This window comes from Camelus bactrianus, chromosome 20, assembly GCF_048773025.1.
Source record: "Camelus bactrianus isolate YW-2024 breed Bactrian camel chromosome 20, ASM4877302v1, whole genome shotgun sequence".
In the NCBI taxonomy this organism is placed as follows: domain Eukaryota; kingdom Metazoa; phylum Chordata; class Mammalia; order Artiodactyla; family Camelidae; genus Camelus; species Camelus bactrianus.
In genome coordinates, this window is record NC_133558.1 from 18,346,699 (window position 1) to 18,365,298 (window position 18,600).

The following is an 18,600-nucleotide window of genomic DNA, read 5'->3' on the forward strand; positions in this document are numbered from 1 at the left end:
GAAATTCTGCAAATAAATATCTGTGTTTTGGTATATCATTTCACAGAATTTCCTAACTCTTTGTTTAAAAAAAAGTGAGAAATGTACGTGGGGGACCATGTGAACATGTAATGCTGAATAACAGATCATATTTACCTTGTTCATCTTGGTGTCTCATATATAAAATAGTGACTAATGCAGAAAAAAAAAACACTTGTGACAAAGGCTGTTGAATGACTGCTTGAAGGGTTCTGTTTATGGGCTGGTACAAATTTATCCCGAAGAGTGACCTCTAATAGTTTGCTATAGGATCTGCTGTCTTCTCAGACCTGGTCAAGGAATGACCTTGGGTGCTCAGTGTAGATTGGTTACAAATTGAGTTCATGGTGTATCATAATCATTGGTCTGTGTGTGGCATTACTTTCAATATACATTTACACTTTCAAGCAACTTTTTATTATAAACAGCCTTGGTCTGAACACCTTTGGGAGTTTTTCTGGAGAACATACCCAGGAATGAAATTACTGGGTCACAGGTTATGCACAGTGTAAATTTCACTGGCAGGTAATGGTTCCTGTTCCCTAGGAACTAAGGAATCTATCTGGCATCTTAACCTGATCATGATGTCACCTTCTCTGCATAGGTTCCTGAGAGCAGCAGATATCCCAACCAGCAATAAAAAGACATGAGCAATCATGCCATGAAAATCCATGAAGAAATGTTAAGTGCATTTTGCTAAATGAAGAAGCCAGTCTGAAAAGGCTGCAAACTGATTTCAACTACATGACATTCTGGAATAGGCAAAACTATGGAGACAGTAAAAAGATTAGAAGTTGGTGTGTGGGAATGATGAATTGGTGGAGCATAGGGGATTTTTAGGGCAATAAACTATTTGGTATAATATTTATAATGGTTGATGCTTATGTATTTTCCAAAACTCACAGAATATACTACGCAGTGAACAATATATACCATGGACTTTAGTTAATACTGTATCAATATCAATTGTAACAAAGGTACTTCACTAATGCAAGATGTTAATAATAGGGGAAACTGTGTGGGTTTGTGTGTAGCTAGGGAGGGCTGGAAGGGACATACAGGAAGTCTGTACTTTATGCTTCATTTTTTTCTGTAAACCTAGTCCCCAGTACCTCCCTTAAAAATTAATTAATTATTCGACCTAATAAAACTGAAAAAGAAGAAAAAAAGAAAGAAAACAGCCTGTAGAAAAGAATACTAAAGGCAATCAATATAATCTAATTTAATAAAGCTATGCATGTTTATGTTATAAAACATAAAATAATTAATAAACCTAATCCCCCCAAAGAAAGTATTTTACGTTTTTTAAAAGCTGTTTTCCATAAAAAAAAAACATCACTGGGAGTAACAAGGGAAGTGGGAGCCCATATCTGGTGTTCATATTACAAATTGCTCATATGCAGAATATAAAAAAAAAATTTCAGTCATCAGTAGTAAATACACTATCAGAAGGGTTCAAGAGCTAACTCCTGGAGTGCAGTGAATGTCAGCAATGTTGTGGATGATTTGAACTTTATGGAGAGGCTTAAATTTCTCCAGGAGAGAACGGGGGGAGAGAAAGGAATTTTAAAAAAAAATCCAAACACCAAAATGAAGTGATCCCCCTGCCCTGGCCTAACGCCAAGGAGGAAGCAAAAGGGCGGAGTGGCTAGGTTGATCATAGAGAGGACCGCGCCTCCGGATTCCTAGGCGGGCAGCGGAAGTAGCCTCGTGGTCCTGGGCGCTTTTTGCTCCGCTGTTCTGGGCTCCTGGTTGGCCCGCGGGATGTTGGCTCAGGTTTTCCGTTAACTACCGGCCAGGGCTAGTCTCCAGGGAGCACCACCAGCCATCCCCAGAGCTGCGGGTGAGCGGTCGGGCTGCGCCCCAGCCGAGCTGCAGAGCGCCTCATGTCGGTTGTCCCGCAGGGCAGAGATGGGACGGGGAAGGGTCTCTGCGGCATGGGTGTCCTGTTCGGCCCCCAACACGTGCACAGAATGCTTGATAACGAGCTCCAGTGACAGTCGGCCTCTACTGTTCAGTTTGGATTTGTCGCTGTTATTTTGTCTTTATAGTATAGCGTAAACTAGGTACGGATTTTGGTTGATCATGCTCATTCTTTTATACACAATGGAGGCGGGGCGGGGTGTCGGGGGAATGTCTCAACTGACCGAGAGGTGCTTTATGCTTTACTCCCTGAACGAACGCTGTAACCATTTTTTGGCTTTTTAGTGTATTACTCCCGTGTATAAATAAGTAGTTTGATTCTTTTAAAGGTCATGAAGGTTTTACTGGAAAAATAACTGACTCTGCCCATGTGTATATTGTCATAATAAGATTACTAAGGTGTGACAAGATCCATTTTCCCTTACCCTTGCTAAGGATTAAGAAGCCTCCTTTTCCTCTACCGGATATCCCAAAGCCCATCCTGCCCTGCTGAAGCAGTTCTATGAAGGGGATGGTAGGTTGTGTGTGTGCATAAAAGACAGCCTTGACAAATGGGCTCTGGTGGCCCCCAGCCTGTGGCTCATGTACTTTTTTTCTTCCTGAAATGTAGTTCTTATAAACTAAAAAGTCTTCAAATTCTGTGAATGTGACATTACTTCCCACAACAGTTCTATACTAATATTTATGTAGCACTTTTCTGTATATCAGCAGCCAAGTGCATTTTTTCAATAATTCTGATCTATTTTTGTGGATCTCAGGAATATTATCTTACCAATATTCCATTATTCAGGATTATCACCTTGGTGGTGAGTCTTCATTACTAACAATATAAGTTCTTGACTGCTCTGGTTATTTTGCTGTTTTAACAGTGGTTCTCCTCCCACAGGAGTGCTCTGGTCTTAAGATTCCTCCTGATTCCTGGGATGTTAAGACAAGTGAATCCTATCCTGAGCCATTGCAAACTAAGATGTCCACCAAGTTGAGAGAAGGTGCAGCCTTGACTCCCGTGGTCCACATTCGAGAGGAGCATGAGGGTCTGAGAATAGTGAAGGTAGAGGAAGAGGAGGACCATGCTTGGGAACAGAAGCCTGGACAGCAAGGAAACGAGTACAATTATCAGGAACTCCTCCGCCGGCGCTTCAGGCAGTTCCGTTATCAGGAGGCCCCCGGACCTCAAGAAGCGCTGAGCCAGCTTCGGGAGCTCTGCCAAAAGTGGCTGCAGCCTGAGCTGCACAGCAAGGAACAGATCCTGGAGCTACTGGTGCTGGAGCAGTTCCTGACCATCCTGCCCAAGGAGCTCCAGGCCCGGGTATGGGGCTATCATCCAAGGAGTGGAGAGGAAGTGGTGACTGTGCTGGAAAATCTGGAGACAGAACTTGGAGACAAAGGACAACAGGTGGGGAAAAGCCGTTGTTCATTTATGAGTGCACCAAGGGTCTGCCAGCAAAGAGAGCGGGCATGGGTAAGCAAAAGGGTTTTATGACCAGATGTGCTGGGCTGAAGCATTGTCTTTCTGTTTTTCCGTTAAAGCTCTGCTGCTTTTGTGAATTGATTAAGACACTGGTTTCTTCATCATTCTGCTTCCTGTGCCCATAAGAAATTTTCTTTTTAATCAGACTCTGAGGTTTTAGTTAACTCTTGCCATATTTCGGATTCTCTCCTAAACCCAGCTCTACTTGCATGTCCTTAGGTCCCAGGCAGTGCACACTACAAACAAGTGCTGTGGAAGGAAGTAGGACCTGGAAGCCTTGCAGGTCAGTCACTGACTGTCCAGCTAAAGTGTGATCCGTGGGAGCACATTCCTCTGCAAGAGAATGGTAAGCCTTAGAACGTGAATCTTTGTGACCTTTTGGAAGCACTGACTATAGCATCTCCTAGGAAGCAGTATTTCTGGTGGAAAAAAGTGGTATTTGGAAGTAGAATAAATTTAACACCAGAAGTTTATTTACAAAGTGAGCATATCTAGAGTTGATTTAATTTTGAATTGGGATATGTGGTATTTTTTAATTGGGTTTCGACCATGGTTTACAATTCTGTGAGTCCAAATCTTCAAGGAGCTGTTTTAAAAATACAGATGTCCAGATCTAGTATAGATTTACTACAGTGGGCCCTAGTACTGTATTTTTAATTAGCTGTTATCATAGAACAATAGTGGTAGCTTACATTTTTAAAATTCAAGTAGTATAGAAGGATATAAAATGAAAATTAAAGTTCCATACCTGAGAGTTTACCACTGTTAACATTCTCTAGTATATACTCAAGTTTTTTCTGTGTGTATTCAAGCCCCTCCCCTCTTTTTAGTGCAGGTGGTATTGTAATGTACTGACTATATTTTCTAATTTTCTATATTCTTAATGCTGTGGCATTTGGGGTCTTGATCCTGGAGAGGCTGTCCTTCCCAGGGCTAGCTGATTCCTTGAGATAGCAAAGGACTCCCCTGCAAGTGGACCTTTCATATACGAATCAACCAATCCAGAGCCCACTCCCCCAATCATCTCCTTTATACAACTTTCAAGCACCAGGCCAATACTCCCCTTCCCCTAAATCACCCGAGGGCCAGGTGCCAGACAACTAGGGCACATCCCTGTAGCCCAGAGCCTGCCAGAATTATCCACACTATCCAATCCTAAACTTATGCAGCATACCTGCCCCGCCTTGCCCATTCCTTCCTGGGAAAACTCCAATAAAAGCTCTAGGTCTCACTCTAGCCCTTTGCCCTTCTGCCTCCTGACCAACCTTGGTGCTTTCTCACGTGGCCCTGCATGGCAGGCTATGCATTCTGTTCCTGGGGATCTGTGAGTATAGTCCTTTCCATGTCTGCCTGTCTTACCATGCCTGATTGAAACAAATCCTGGGTACACTTTAATATACATATTATACATACCACTTTGCATTTTGCTTTTTTCTTTTTACCTAATGAGAATATTCAGAACATTATTCACTCATGCAACAAATATTTATTGGACACCAACCATGTGTCCAGCAGTATTCTAAGCACTGGGGACACAGTGGTGAACAGGATGGCCAACGTCTCTGCCCTCATGCAACTTACATTCTACTTAAATCAGTGGGTACCACAATCTTAGTTCCTTCATTCAGTTGCAGTCAATGTTTGTGGTCTAGATAAGACATGAAGAAATAATATTTTTCTTATCAATAGACTTACTTTATTCTTTCTGATGTTTAGTTTTCTGCTGCATACATGTATTATAATTAATTTAATAGTCTTCTACTGATGTACTAGGCAGCAAAGCTATGGTGATTACCTCTGGGGAAAGTAAAAGGACACCACGTGTTGGAGAAAGATGAATGGGGATTTGGACTTTTTACTTTTACACCTTTTGTACTGTTGAAAATTTTACATGAGTATCTATTCTTTTTGTAGTAGAAGTAAAGGGTACAGGCTTTGGCTTCAGATAAACCTGGGTTCCAGGCCAGGCTTTACCACTTCCTAGTCATGTGATCACGGGCTAGTTATTGAATTTCTGTGTTTCAGTTTCTGTATCTATTACCCAGCTCATCGTGTGCTGTTAGCACCAAAAATTGGCTGAGCACTTTGTGTTTTAGCTGTCCATTTCCATGTAACAAACCACCCCAAAACTTAGTGGCTTAAAGGGACAACCATTATATTCTCTCTCACAGTTCTCTGGATTGACTGGGATAAACAGGGTGGTTCTTCTGCTGAAATGATACCAGTTTAAGCTATAGTTATCTGGGGGCTCACCTGGGCTGTGATGCTTCAGATACTTCACTCCCATCTCAGACCTTGGCAGGAGACGGCTAGGAAACTGTTCTGACGTGGATGGGCCTTGGGTCTTCTTACGCTCTCACTGTCCATTTATCTCTTTAGCCCGGTAACTGCACTTCTTGCATGGTGACTCAGGGATCTCCAAAGCACCTTTTTATAGTCTTAGTCCTTGAACTGACATATCATCACTTTCACCATATTCTGTTGGATAAAGCAAGTCACAGGCCAACCTAGATCCTGTGTGGGAGGGGGATGGATTACACAAGGGATGAATGCTGCAAGGTATGTTCACTTGGGATCCTTTGAAGACTCTGTGGAAATTTTCATTTCTTCCCTGCCATTCTGAGTTCTTAGATCTGGGCTGGGGCCCTGAAGCCTTTTATTTATTTATATCTATTTTCTATGACTCATAGGTGCATTGAGTGTCAGAAACGATTAGGATAATAGCTCTGATTATTTAGCACAATGCCTGATATTACTAAGCATTCTGTAATGTTATCAATTAATCTTACTAGTCTTTCTTCCAAACCCTTACATGGGACATGTGGCAATCATAATCAACTTGCTCTTCCAGCAGGAGGTGAGACGAGGAATATGACTGGTGAATTTGCTCTGAACCAGATTTCTGAAGAAAGGAATTCACTGGATGCTTTCCAGCATCCAAAGTGTGGAGAAACTTTTCTTCAATGTAGGGGTAAATCAGAACAGCCAAAGGCCAACCCCACAAGAGTAAAACGACATAAGTGTAAAGAGTGTGGGAAGGCCTTTGCTCAGAGCTCGGGGCTTGTTCGACACTGGAGAATTCACACTGGAGAGAAACCTTATAAATGCAACCAGTGTGGGAAAGCTGTCAGTTATAAATCTGCCCTTCTCTCACATCAGGAAATTCATAATAAAATAAAACGCTATCAGTGCAATGAATGTGGGAAAGCCTTCAGTCAAAACACGGGCCTTGTTCTTCATCAGAGGATCCACACTGGGAAGAGACCTTACAGGTGTAAAGAGTGTGGTAAATCCTTTAGTCAAAGTTCACACCTTATCGGACATCTGAGGATCCACACTGGAGAGAAACCTTTCAAATGTAATGAGTGTGAGAGGGCCTTTACTCAGAGGTCAGGGCTCATGGAACATCAGAGAAGTCACACTGGAGAGAAACCCTATACGTGTAAGGAATGTGGGAAAGCCTTCCGAGGGAGCACCAGCCTTACTCAGCACCTGAGGATCCACACTGGGGAGAAGCCCTATCAGTGTGAGGAATGTGGCCGAGCCTTCATCCAGAGGTCAAGCCTGGTTCGTCATCAGAGGACTCACAGAGGGCAGAAGTCTGTGTCTGTATCCTAATTATGAGAAGGCCTTTAATCATAAACCAGGCCTTACTGAACACTTTTGAAAGCTATGCCGAATGCAGACCCTGTCACTGTGTCATAAATTCAAGAGATCGGGGTGTGGTGTCTCCATTACCAATGTTATTCTAGGTAGTCAAACTAGGAAGAGGTTCTGATACCCTACATCAGGTTGAAAGAAGCTGGTAACTAGTCTCTGGAGCAAACCATTCCCATTTGGGCTTGAGTCTGTGGTGGATGCTGCTATTCTTTCTCCCATCCTATTGGTCCTTCTCCTTTGTGGTCCTTCAGCACTTTTGCTCCTTGAATTCACTATCATCACATACCCTGAATAGCCTGACGATACAGTGGCTCTCAGATTTTGAACAGAGAACCCCTGAGATTGTTAGTGTGCATACTATGCAAAGGAGAACTTAGCAGGATGAGTGGGGAAAGTGATGTTGTTGTTAAAGTTATATAAATGAGGGGTAAGCTAGGTAAGTTGAGTCTAAAAATGACTCCTCAAAAAAAATAAATAAAAGACCTCTAGTAACACAGCTTGCTGTTTTGTCACTCTGTTGGTGAGGGAGGAAGTCCCCCCCAGTGGTTCTGCGAACAGCCAAACACATGACACCAGACCCTGGCATGGACAGATGAGATTGACAGCAGTTTATTAGTCACATACACTCACAGCCCAGGGGAGGAGGGCCACTTGGGGGCAGAGTGAACAAACAGCTTTGGAATGCAGGCTTTCTAGTACAAGATGGGGTGATCCCTGGTTTCCTTGGGGGGATGTGATTGGCTTCTTTGAATAATTCTGTGGGCAGGGAAGGAGGTGAAACCCATTAGGTTGAAGACCAGGTGGAGTGCAGCTAGTCCAGCTGGTGGGGAACTAGCCAGTGGGGATCATTTACTGCTGCGTGGGAGGCATATATGGCAAGAGCAGGGGAACCCATGGTTAGGCCTTTGGGTCCCTGCGAGGCTCAAAGATGTGAAGGCAACACAGGAAGTTTTAGGCCTTGCTGCTCACTCTGTCAACTTAGAAAAAAGGCATAGTTTTTAGGAAAGAACTATGTGTATCTGTGCCCTCAACTCTGCTCTTTATTCATGTCCTTTTTTTTTTCCTTTTTTGTTTTAATCTCAGCGATATACATTTCTCCTCCAGTTTATCTCTAGGGGAAAAAAAAATCCCAGAAATACCTCTGACCATCCAGCACACCAGCTGGACTTGATCGCATATTGGTAGTGGGACTAAAGAGACATCAGGTAGCAAGCAGAGTCTGTACTGCTTCTCTTACGTGCTTCTGACTTTCTTATGCTACAACCCAGTAGATACCTCAAGCTCAGCTCCCTCACTCTCTGTAATCACCTGGATGCTTATGTCCTCATTATGCTTTAGTTTATCTTTTCAGCCACTGGAACAGTCTGAAAAGCATTGGTGTTGTCTTCTACTTAGACTTTGAATGAAATGTGCTTTTTACTATTAGGAGAATTTGAGAAAGTTTGTAAGTTTGAACGTGTATAAAAGTAGAGTATTTCACTATATTCATATTTTTATGGGGACGGTATAAATAAATACCAACCAAGAAACTCTGGAGGTGTTAATCATTCATCCTTACTGCTATCAAACCACTTATTTTGTCTTGCCTTGTACAAAATACCTGGGAGATCGAAGTCTACAAGGTCAGAGGGAAATCAGTAAATACCTATGACAAAAATAGAAGTGGGTAGAACATTAAATTTCCCTTAAGTTAGACACTTTGAAATTTAAAATACAGACTTTCACAGAACACTTGTACATTTGAGTAATTTTCAACCAACTGTGTGAATTCTCCCGTGAAATGTGCTGATGCACTGAGCTTTCCTGGCAGTAGGAACTATGCCAGAGGTGGAAACTGGCATCCTCAGGATCAGATACATTTGGCGGATATTTGTGTAGCTCATTCATTGTTTTTAAGAACTGAATTCTCTGCCAGCTTTAAAATTTTAGATTTTTACGTAGAAATACAGATTTCCATATTATTTTGAAAAATTAAGATCAGGCATCACAGTGAAATCTCTTACCCTCCAGTTTATTCCGTGCCCCACCCTCCAGTTTTATTTGAATTTACTTATCTGGAGAATGACTACTTCATAGGAGGGTTTTATTTAGTGATAGAGGTAAGTAAATAGAAACAAGGTGAAGTCATCCTTAACCTTTTTGATAGGTTGTTTGCAAAACAGCAAAAAAGACTCCAAGTCTGGCGTCTTTTCAGCTACCGTTTTCCATGTAGCTTTCCTGGGTGCAATGGGCGACTCACAAACACCAAGAAGACGCCAGGCTGCTGTCTAGGAGACTGGGTCCGCAGAAGCTGTGATTTCAGCTGTGAAGCGGGCTGAGCCCCAGGAAGGCGGCGTGGAGAGAGGTAGGCGGCCCGGCAGCCGGGTGGTGAGGGAGAACGGGGTGGGGATCGCGAGCCAGGCTGCGGGAGAGATCATAGAGAAGCCCAAACCTCCGAAGTTCCTATACAAACCGGAAGTAGAGTCCCAGGGACCGAGATCCTAGGAGACTCGTCCAGGTGTGTACATGTGTGCACGTGTCTGCTCGCGTTCCGGTGCGTTTCCCGCTACTCTCCAGAGAAGAGCCGGCCGTTTTCCGGCTCGGGGTGAAGATTCCGGGCTCCAGAGTGGATTGTAGAGAGGCTGGGGAGTGTGGAGGCGACCCTCTGCTTTCCTTGTCTAGCCCTGGCTGCCAGGTGCGCCCTCACCCCCGGGAGACCTCCAGAGTGAGTGCTGGGTGTTACTACCCAGGCGCGGGAAGAGGGATGGGCTGGGTTCCCCCGGCTTCTGCTGCCCTACGAAGGCTTGTCTCCGCAGCCTTGGCAGCGATTTGTTCCTAAACCGTTTGGCGTGGTTTGTTACTGCTGTTTTATTTTCTAAAGTTCACGAACTTATGTAAGTTCTTGGCTGCCCAGGTAATTGTGTTGTTTACAATACGTTCTTATCCCCCAGGGCCCAGGAGAGTCTTCACCTTGACTCTGTACCCAAAGTCAAGAGAATTTTGTGGTGAGCCATCACAGCCCAAGATGTCTAAAGTTTGGTGTAACTCTTGACTCCTAGGAGCAGGAAGGTTTGCACATAGTGAAACTGGAAACAAAGCACATGCTAATACAAGAAATGCTTTTATGTCTGATGCTTGTTAATTAGCAGGTCAGCACAATCCAGGCTAAGCAATGGAATTTCATTAGGTGGGACCTTGAGAAAAGAGGTCTGAGAAGATTAACAAACATAAAAACACACTTCCAATTTTTTTTAAGACGAGAAATCTTATAATATTTACAGGACAGTATACAATATCCTTGCTTCTGACATTTAAAGCTTATAGTGGGGGCATTAGGCTAAATAAGCACAGGAAATAGAAACTTAACACCTACCTTCTTTCGTTGAAGCCCTCAAAACTTTGGTGGGAACGGGCAAAGTAGGGAGGAGAGAATAAGCCTTTCTTCCACCATTTGAAACAATACCAACAAACAATCTGGAGAAAGGTACACTGACAAGAGTCTAAAGTCTAGCTACCGTGTTCCTTGAGGGGAGAGGGTTCTGGGCATAGGACAGGGGAGATGAAAGCACCCACAAGACTGGCAGAGGAGAGACAAACAGGTTAGCGATGCTGGCCGCGAAGCACCCTACACGGAAGGGAGCAATCATTTTTGTATCTCTTGTTATCAAGCACTCCTCCAATAACACATTTTCAGTTAAGAGATCCTGCCGTGTTCGCAAGAAGCAAGTGTCCGAAACTTTTTTTTTTTATTTCAGAGATCCAGGAATTGGGCTTAGTATTACCTGTCACCGCAGAGCGACCGCTTCCACCGGCCTTACTCCTGAACCGTGGGAACTGAACAAGCGGCACATCGGCCCGGCAGGGTTACCGGGAGATGCTGGGCACGCGGGCGGAGGCGGGTCGCGGCCGAGCGCTCAGGGGGGCGTGACCTCTGGGAGACGCCGGAAGCTGGCCGCGCGCCTGAGCTTCGGATTCCGGAGTCGCGGTCCTGCGCTCCTGCCGGGTGTGTCCCGGGGCGTCCAACGCCTGGGTCTTGGGTTCGGCCCTGCGAGGCCCCGGACGTGCGGAGCCGCGTGGAGCAGCCAGCACCGGCCCTGGTTCCGGCGGGGGACGCCCGGTGCCCGGAGAGGCTCGGGGCTGCGCTGCTGGGAGCAGGTGTCTGTCTGTCTCGGAGGCTCCGGGAAGGCCGGCTCCGGGAAGGCCGGCCCCAAGGCCTCCCAGACGGACCTTGTCCCGAGATTGGGGAGCCCCTTCTTGGGAACTGGACTTTGACGCTCTGACGAGACCTGGGCCTCCAAGCACTGGGAATCGGAGTGGGATTTTGCCCTCCATTTTGCCAGATTGACACGAAAACATGAATAATTTTCTGGCTGTGATTCGTAACTTTTCCTCTCCCACGGGTTGGGTCGTTTGTGATCAAGTATGGAAAAACTCTGTGCCAAGTGATAAGTTGAAAATTCTGCTTTAAGCTAGGGGCCACATACACGTATCTAATGCCGAATTTGGAGGAGTCTTCCTCCCTTAGGCGCAAGTCGTCATTCTGCACCGCCCTCCTCGTTCCTGCAGTTACGCAACTTTACTTGTCTCTATAACGCATTATGCGCTCTTCATATTTATTGTGTTTATTGATGCTACAACCGGAATGGACGTTCCATGATAACAGGAATCTCTTTGCTTTGTTCACGAATGCATTTTAAACACCTAGAACAGTTTCCGTACAAGATAGGCCTCTAAATAAATGTGGGTTTAATGAATGAATAAAATTAGTTACCGTGGTTACAGGTCTTCATTCTTGTGTGGGTTCTTTGAAGTATTTGCTATGTATCTGTTTATCACTTAAAATTCTTATTCCCCAGGGTGCCCTCAAAAACCTCCAGTTGAAATTCTAGCAGAAGGTATGATGGCTGTGGACACAAGAAAGTCTGCTGGCCAGCCATTCCAAGCCCCATGGGGTCAGCAAGGGCCTGTGATGGTGAAAGTGGAGTTGGAGGAGGACCACCCCAGAAATCAGGGTCTCAGCCTTCCAAAGAACCAGCCTCCCACCTGGAAGATCTTCAGGCAGCAGTTTAGGCACTTCTGCTACCAGGATTCCCCTGGATCCATCTGGCCCTGAGCCAGCTCCGGGATCTCTGCCATCAGTGTCTCAGGCCAGAGATGCACACCAAGGAACAGATCCTGGAGCTGCTGGTGTTGGAGCAATTCCATCCTGCCCCAGAAGCTCCAGTCCCAGGTGTGGGAACATCATCCAGAGAGCGGGGAGGAGGCAATGACCATGCTGGAAAATCTGGCAAGAAAGAGAAATGTCCACATAGGAGGAGACTAGTCTGATGTTGTTGCGGGGAATCTACGAGCAAAACTTTCTCAAGTGTGGAGGCTGTGAGAGAATAGTGGGGAAACTCAGCATTCAGCAGGGAACTGAGCTTCTTGCTAAGCAAGTCCTGTAAGGAGGGGAAAGGTGAGAAATAGCAGATTCAGGGATAGTGAGTAAAGATACTGAAGGCATTTTATAAGCATCATGGTCCTTACTTTATAGGTCACTCAACATTCACAGCAACAAAGTAGGTGGTATCACACATGGAAACTTAAGTTCACAGCAAGGACACATAGCCAGTAAGTGAAGTGACAGAAACAAGATTTGATCAAATTTTGTTCTGCTTACCTTCCTAGCAGCTTCTCAGTGCCCTGGGCCCTGGTTTCTCTCTTCTGCCTGACATTGTCTCTGGGGGGATATTTCTTGGGTCCTCCTCCTTAAGATTTAGTCTCTGTTAAACTTGTGAGATCCTTACAGGCTTAATGGTTGCTGCTTGTCTCTAGGTTTCAGCCTGTGCTCTGGAATGGAAAATCCTTTTGCAGACAATGACCCTTCAGACACTAGATGAAGACTCTTCATGTACCTGGGTTCAGCCTCCAGCAATCTAGTTCAAGGGTGAAGGACCTGAGCCCCAGTCATCAGAGGAAAGAGGTGAGGCAAGAATTTCTCCAGGGAATTTGGACCAAAATGAACTCCTCATTGGTTTCTTTATGGAGTGTGACAAGTAATTCATTGTAAAGAGAGTTGTTAAAGGACCTGACAAAGGTGACACTTTAGGTAATAATGATTAAAAGATGATAATTCATCTCAGAACAGCCTTAATATGTTGCTTTTAAATATATGTCATTGAATTTTCTGCAGATCGTCTATAGCAAATGTAACTGTCAAGTATTTTGATGCTGACCTTCTTATTTAGATGGTGATGAGACATTAACATTGTAAAACTGTACTGACTTTTTTGAAAGTTACCTCTTATTATTACCAGAGAAGTATATGTGCATTGAAGAAAGTTAGAAAATACAGAATCACAAAATAAGAAAATAAAGCATGATATTTTATCTCCCAGAGGTTATGATTAATGACTTATTTTTATCTGTATATCTTTTATATATGCACATATGTGCATACACACATACACATGTACATTTTACCAAAAAGGGTTCATTTCTTTTTTTTAATTAATTTTTTGATTGAAGTATAGTTGACTTACAATGTAGTGTTAGTTCCTGGTGTACAGCATAGTGATTCAGTTATACACACTCACACACATATATATATATATTCCATACATACATACATTTTCTTTTTTTTTGTTATAGGTTATTACAAGCTCTTGACTACAGTTCCCTGTGCTATACAGTAGGACTTTTCTGTTTATCTGTTTTACATATGGTAGTTTGTATCTGCTAATAAAAAAGCGTCATTTCTATGTGCTATTTTATGATCTGTTTTGTTCTGTTAATAATCTTCTCTTTTCCTTGTCAGTACATTTTAATGTTATCTAAACTCAATCCAAATTCAAATTGGCCCATTTTTTTCCAAACTGTCTTTAAAGCTGATTTGTGCAAACCAGAATAGAATCCAGGGCTACATAATACATCTGGTTGTTATGCCTTTTGATTCTTTCTTACTTTGAACAGTTTCCTGCTCCCATTTTACCCCCACAGCCCAGACTTTTTGATGAGCCCAGACCAGTTTCCTAACCTTTGGAGTTTTCTGGCTGCTTTCTCACTATCATTTACTTTGCTGCCCATGTACCCTGTATTTCCATAAACTGGAAATTAGATGTAAAGCCTTAAAAGATTCAAGTTCAACATTTTGGCTAGAATTAAGTAATAGTAGGCATTAATACCTGGGTGACCCACTGTTAAATCGCTGGCATAGGATGGTGACAGTGTGATCGTCCATTGAACAGCTAATTTTTTCCCTTGTCATGGTGTAGTGTCACTTTGGCTCCATGAGAATGACCAGTTTCCCATCAACAAAATACAAAATGTTTGAGAATTCTTGAATGAATCAACCATTTTATTTATTAAGGGTTGCAGAATGATTTTATAATGATATGTTATTAACTGGCATTCTTCTTTATAGTAAAGAAATCATCAAATCATCTGTTTGGTCACTTCATACTATGCTGTCACGTTTGATGGCTTAGTTTTACTCCTTTATTTAGCAATTTTCAAATTCAGGGACTCATTGAATAGGCACCTTAAATAGTGATATGATTTTTTAGGGCTATTTCTGTGTTAGAATCATTGTGGACTTAGGAATTTTCATTGAGTCAGTGTGTTTTAATCCAGCACAGTTATTACTCTGTTTGTATGTTTGTTTTTGTTGGAGAGGTAATTAGGTTTATTTATTTATTTATTTTAATGGAGGTCCTGGGGATTGAACCCGGGACCTCGTGTGTGCTAAGCGTGCACTCTACCACTGAGATATGCCCTCCCTCCCATTTATTTCTCCTTTTAATGCTCAGATTGACACGTGTTTGCCCTGTGTGGATGTCTTCCCTCTTGCTCCTGTCTCTTCTTGTCATGACCCTATTAATTTTTAATCCTTGTTTTCTGAACAAAATTAATTGTCCCTGGCTCACCTTATACTTTCCCTATACCCAGATCTGGCATCAACCCTTTCTGAAGGAGCCTTGGTTCCTTTTTATGGAGAATACTATTGAAGTGTAAAATCTGGGTGCTAGGGGTGTTCTTTATCACTAGGGCAATAGTGCTTCTGGGACATTTTATCGGTAGAGCTAGATGTACATTTTTTTTTCCTAAAGAAATAGGAGTTCATATTGATGTATTCAATTCTGCTGTACCACCACAATGTTCCGTCATTTTTCTATATTGTGTTTTGTTTTTGCATTTCTCTTTGCTAATTCCTTCCTTATTTTCTCCTTGTTTATTTATCCCAGGAAGCATACGGGGGAATGAGACACAGAAAGGAGAAAAGCAAATAAAGTATGTCTAAATGAGCAGATTATCTTGGTTAATTAGTTGTCCTTTTTGTTTTTTAACTTTTGAGCTGGATCTATATATCTATTACCGATATAAATATTTGATGCTGTGAATGTTTCATTGAACACTGGTTTAGATGAGTCCCAAATGTTTTGAAATGTATTGTTTTTGTTATTTTCTAGGAAATCTGAAGTGTATGTTTGTATTTTGCCTTTGAACCAATAGTTTTTTGGAAGTTTTAAAAGTTTTTAGATGGAAGGGCTTGTTTGTTTTCTGATTTTGTTATTGATTTTAGATTTATTGCATTGTGATCGGAGAATGTTTGTGTTATTTACACCTTTTAGAATTTATTGTGGCTTTCCTGTGATCCCCAAAATAGTAAGTTTTCATTAATGGTCACTGCACATGTGCAAAGATGTTCTATTTTCAGGATACAGAAATTAATATACATATTATCTATAAGATTTAATTTAGTGATTTCATTTTGTAAATCTTTTGTATGTTTATTTATTTATTTGTCCATTTGGTGTTTTTTTTCCCCTTAGTGTGTAGGGAAAATGTGCCTTTTTTTTTTTTTTTTTTTTTTAATTGTAGGTACTGGGGATTGAACCCAGGACCTTGTGCATACTAAGTGCACACTCTACCACTGAGCTATACCCTTCCCCTCATTTGGTGTTTTTTAGATGGAGAGAACAATTAAAGTCTACTATTTGTTTTGTCTCATTATGTCATCTGTAATTTTTACTCTAGGAAAGTTGCCTCTCTGTTATTTTCTGCATAATTATTCATATCTATTAAATCATCACTGTAAGTTGTATTCTTTATTTTAACATTACAAAGTACTCTGTCTCATTTTGTGGTTTTGGCCTGAATTTCACCTTTTTTCCTGAAATTGAGATCATGATGCCTTCTTTCATTTGCATTTGGTTAATTTACTATTGTTCATCCTTTATTCATAACTTTTTTCAATCATTTTATTTTAGATGTATCTCTTGTATATATAATAGAGTTGGTTTTGCTCTGTGCTCAAATCTAGTTTTTTTCTTTTAATAGATAAATTTTAAGCCATTTGCATTTATTGATATGACTGATAGGGCAGTTATATTTGATCTTAACATAATTTTTGTATGTTTTTTGTTTTACATGTCATATATACACAAATATATAAGTATAAACATATACACACATATACACAACCGTATGTGTTAATGTATAGATGGATATACGTGTACATGCATATGATTTTCAATGTGTGGTTTGTTTTCCCTCCTCTCTTTTTAATTGTTTTAATTCTTATAGTTAGGAAGCTTTGTATTTTTGTAGTAGTGGTATATTAGTTGCCAGTTGCAGCTTAACAAATTACACAAAGTTAGCAACTAAACGACACACGTTTATTATCACATAGTTTCTGTGAGTCAAGAGTTTGGGTATGAGTTAGCGGGGTCTTCCACTTTTGGGTCTCTTAAAAGGTTACAGTCAAGATGTCAGGGATGGGGTCTCATCTGTTGTAACTGGGGTGATCCACTTCCAACCTTTCTTGGATGTTGGCAAGATGCAGTTCTCTGTTGGTTAGACAGAGGGCCTCAGTTCCTTGCTGGCTACTGGCCAGAACCTACCTTCAGTTCTTTGCCACATAGGCTTCTCCATATGGTGGCTTTCTTCATCAGAGCCAGCAAGCCAGCAAGGGAGTGTCAGTAGAGAAAGTCTTATGGAAGGTGGAACTTACAGTCTTATGTAATCATGGAAGTGACATCCTGTCTACTTTCCCACATTCTTGTGGGAATTCAGCCATGCTTTATTCTTTTTTACTCCCGCACTTGTATTATTCCCACTCCTTCTACTTGACTGACATATTTCTCTGAACCTCTGACACTAAATAAAGATATAAGATCCTCTGTTAAATCTAAAATAAAGACTAACCCTTCTAGCTGTCTGTCTCTTAAATTATTTTTGAGTTGCCTTTTCTCCTCTGGTTGTCTGGTCTGTTGTTTCAGATGGTGGTGTGAGGACTGAGAACTTGACATTTGACATGAAGCAGGAACCTTGGGAAGGAACAGAACCATATAGGGAGGGGTCTGGTGGACATCATGAAACTGTGTCTCAGCATGTCAAATATAGAGGAGACCATGAGCCTAGTGGAAGTTTTGAAATGCAGGATGGGGATGCCACAGGTGAAAAAACATATGAATGTGATGAATGTAAAAAAACCTTCACCTGGATAAGAGGCCTTCAGATGCATAGGAGGAGCCACTCTGGGGTGAAACTGTACCTGGATACAGAATGTGCAAAGGCTTTCATCAGACATGCAGAACTTACACAGCATCAGGGGCTTCGTAGCAAGGAAGAGCCTTATAAGTGTAAAAGGTGTGGCAAAGACTTCAGTCAGAAAGCAGGCCTTTTCCAACATCTCAGAATCCACACTGGAGAAAAGTCCCATCAATGTAATAAATGTGGCAGATGTTTTAGTCAGAGGTAGGTCCTTACAAAGCATCAGAGTCTCCAGGCTGGAAGGGAACCGTTTGAATGTGTATACTGTGGGAAAGCCTTCTGCCGCAGTGCAGACCTCGCTGCACACAAGCAGTTCCACAGCAAAGAGAAACCTTATGAATGTGATGAATGTGGGAAAACCTTCAGGCAGCGTTCAAATCTTACCGAGCATCAGCGAATTCACAGTAAAGAAAAACTATGAATGTAAAGTATGTGGGAAAGCCTTCACTCAGTATGCAGGCCTTAACCAACACCGGAGAATCCACACTGGAGAGAAACCTTTTGAATGTCCTGTATGTAGACGAGCCTTTAGCCGCAGCTCAGAACTTATAATACATCACAGAATTCACTCAGGGGAAAAGCCCTATGAATGTGTGGAGTGTGGAAAAACCTTCAGAGTGAACTCAACCCTGATCATACATCAGAGAAGCCACACTGAGGAGAAGCCCTATAAGTGTGAAGAGTGTGGTGATGCCTTCAGTCAGCACTCAGGCCTTAATAAACACAAGTTAGGAGGGAAGCACGGGAACCCTCCCAAACCAAAAAAGTATACGTGTGATGAGTGTGGGAAGACCTTTACTCAGGTAACTGGCCTGAGGAACCACAGAAGAATCCACACTGGGGATAAGACCTACCAGTGTCCTGAGTGTGGCAAGGCCTTCATGAAGGGAGAGCATCTCATTGAACATCAGGGGATTCACAACAAGGAGAAGCCTTACCAATGTAAAGAGTGTGGCAAAGCCTTCAGTCAGAAGACAGGTCTTAGTCATCATCTTAAAATCCACACAGGAGAGAAA

At 42.4% G+C, this 18,600-nt stretch overlaps 1 protein-coding gene across 5 annotated transcripts in view; it reads left to right on the forward strand.

Moving 5' to 3' along the window:
• ZKSCAN8 (zinc finger with KRAB and SCAN domains 8) overlaps positions 1-13,410 on the forward strand; it is a 58,696-nt gene extending 45,286 nt beyond the window's left edge. The window contains exons 2-10 of one of the 5 annotated variants that reach the window (XR_012501005.1): positions 2,828-3,337; positions 3,632-3,758; positions 6,264-7,021; positions 9,219-9,416; positions 10,003-10,056; positions 10,807-11,054; positions 11,908-12,281; positions 12,585-12,661; positions 12,866-13,410. The gene's annotated coding sequence lies outside the window, so the exon portion shown is untranslated. Of the gene's footprint in view, positions 1-2,827; positions 3,338-3,631; positions 3,759-6,263; positions 7,022-9,218; positions 9,417-10,002; positions 10,057-10,806; positions 11,055-11,907; positions 12,662-12,865 lie in introns of all 5 variants that reach the window. The other 4 variants (XR_012501004.1, XR_012501007.1, XR_012501008.1 and 1 more) reach the window with 4 other exon arrangements.
• The last annotated feature ends 5,190 nt before the right edge of the window (positions 13,411-18,600 follow it).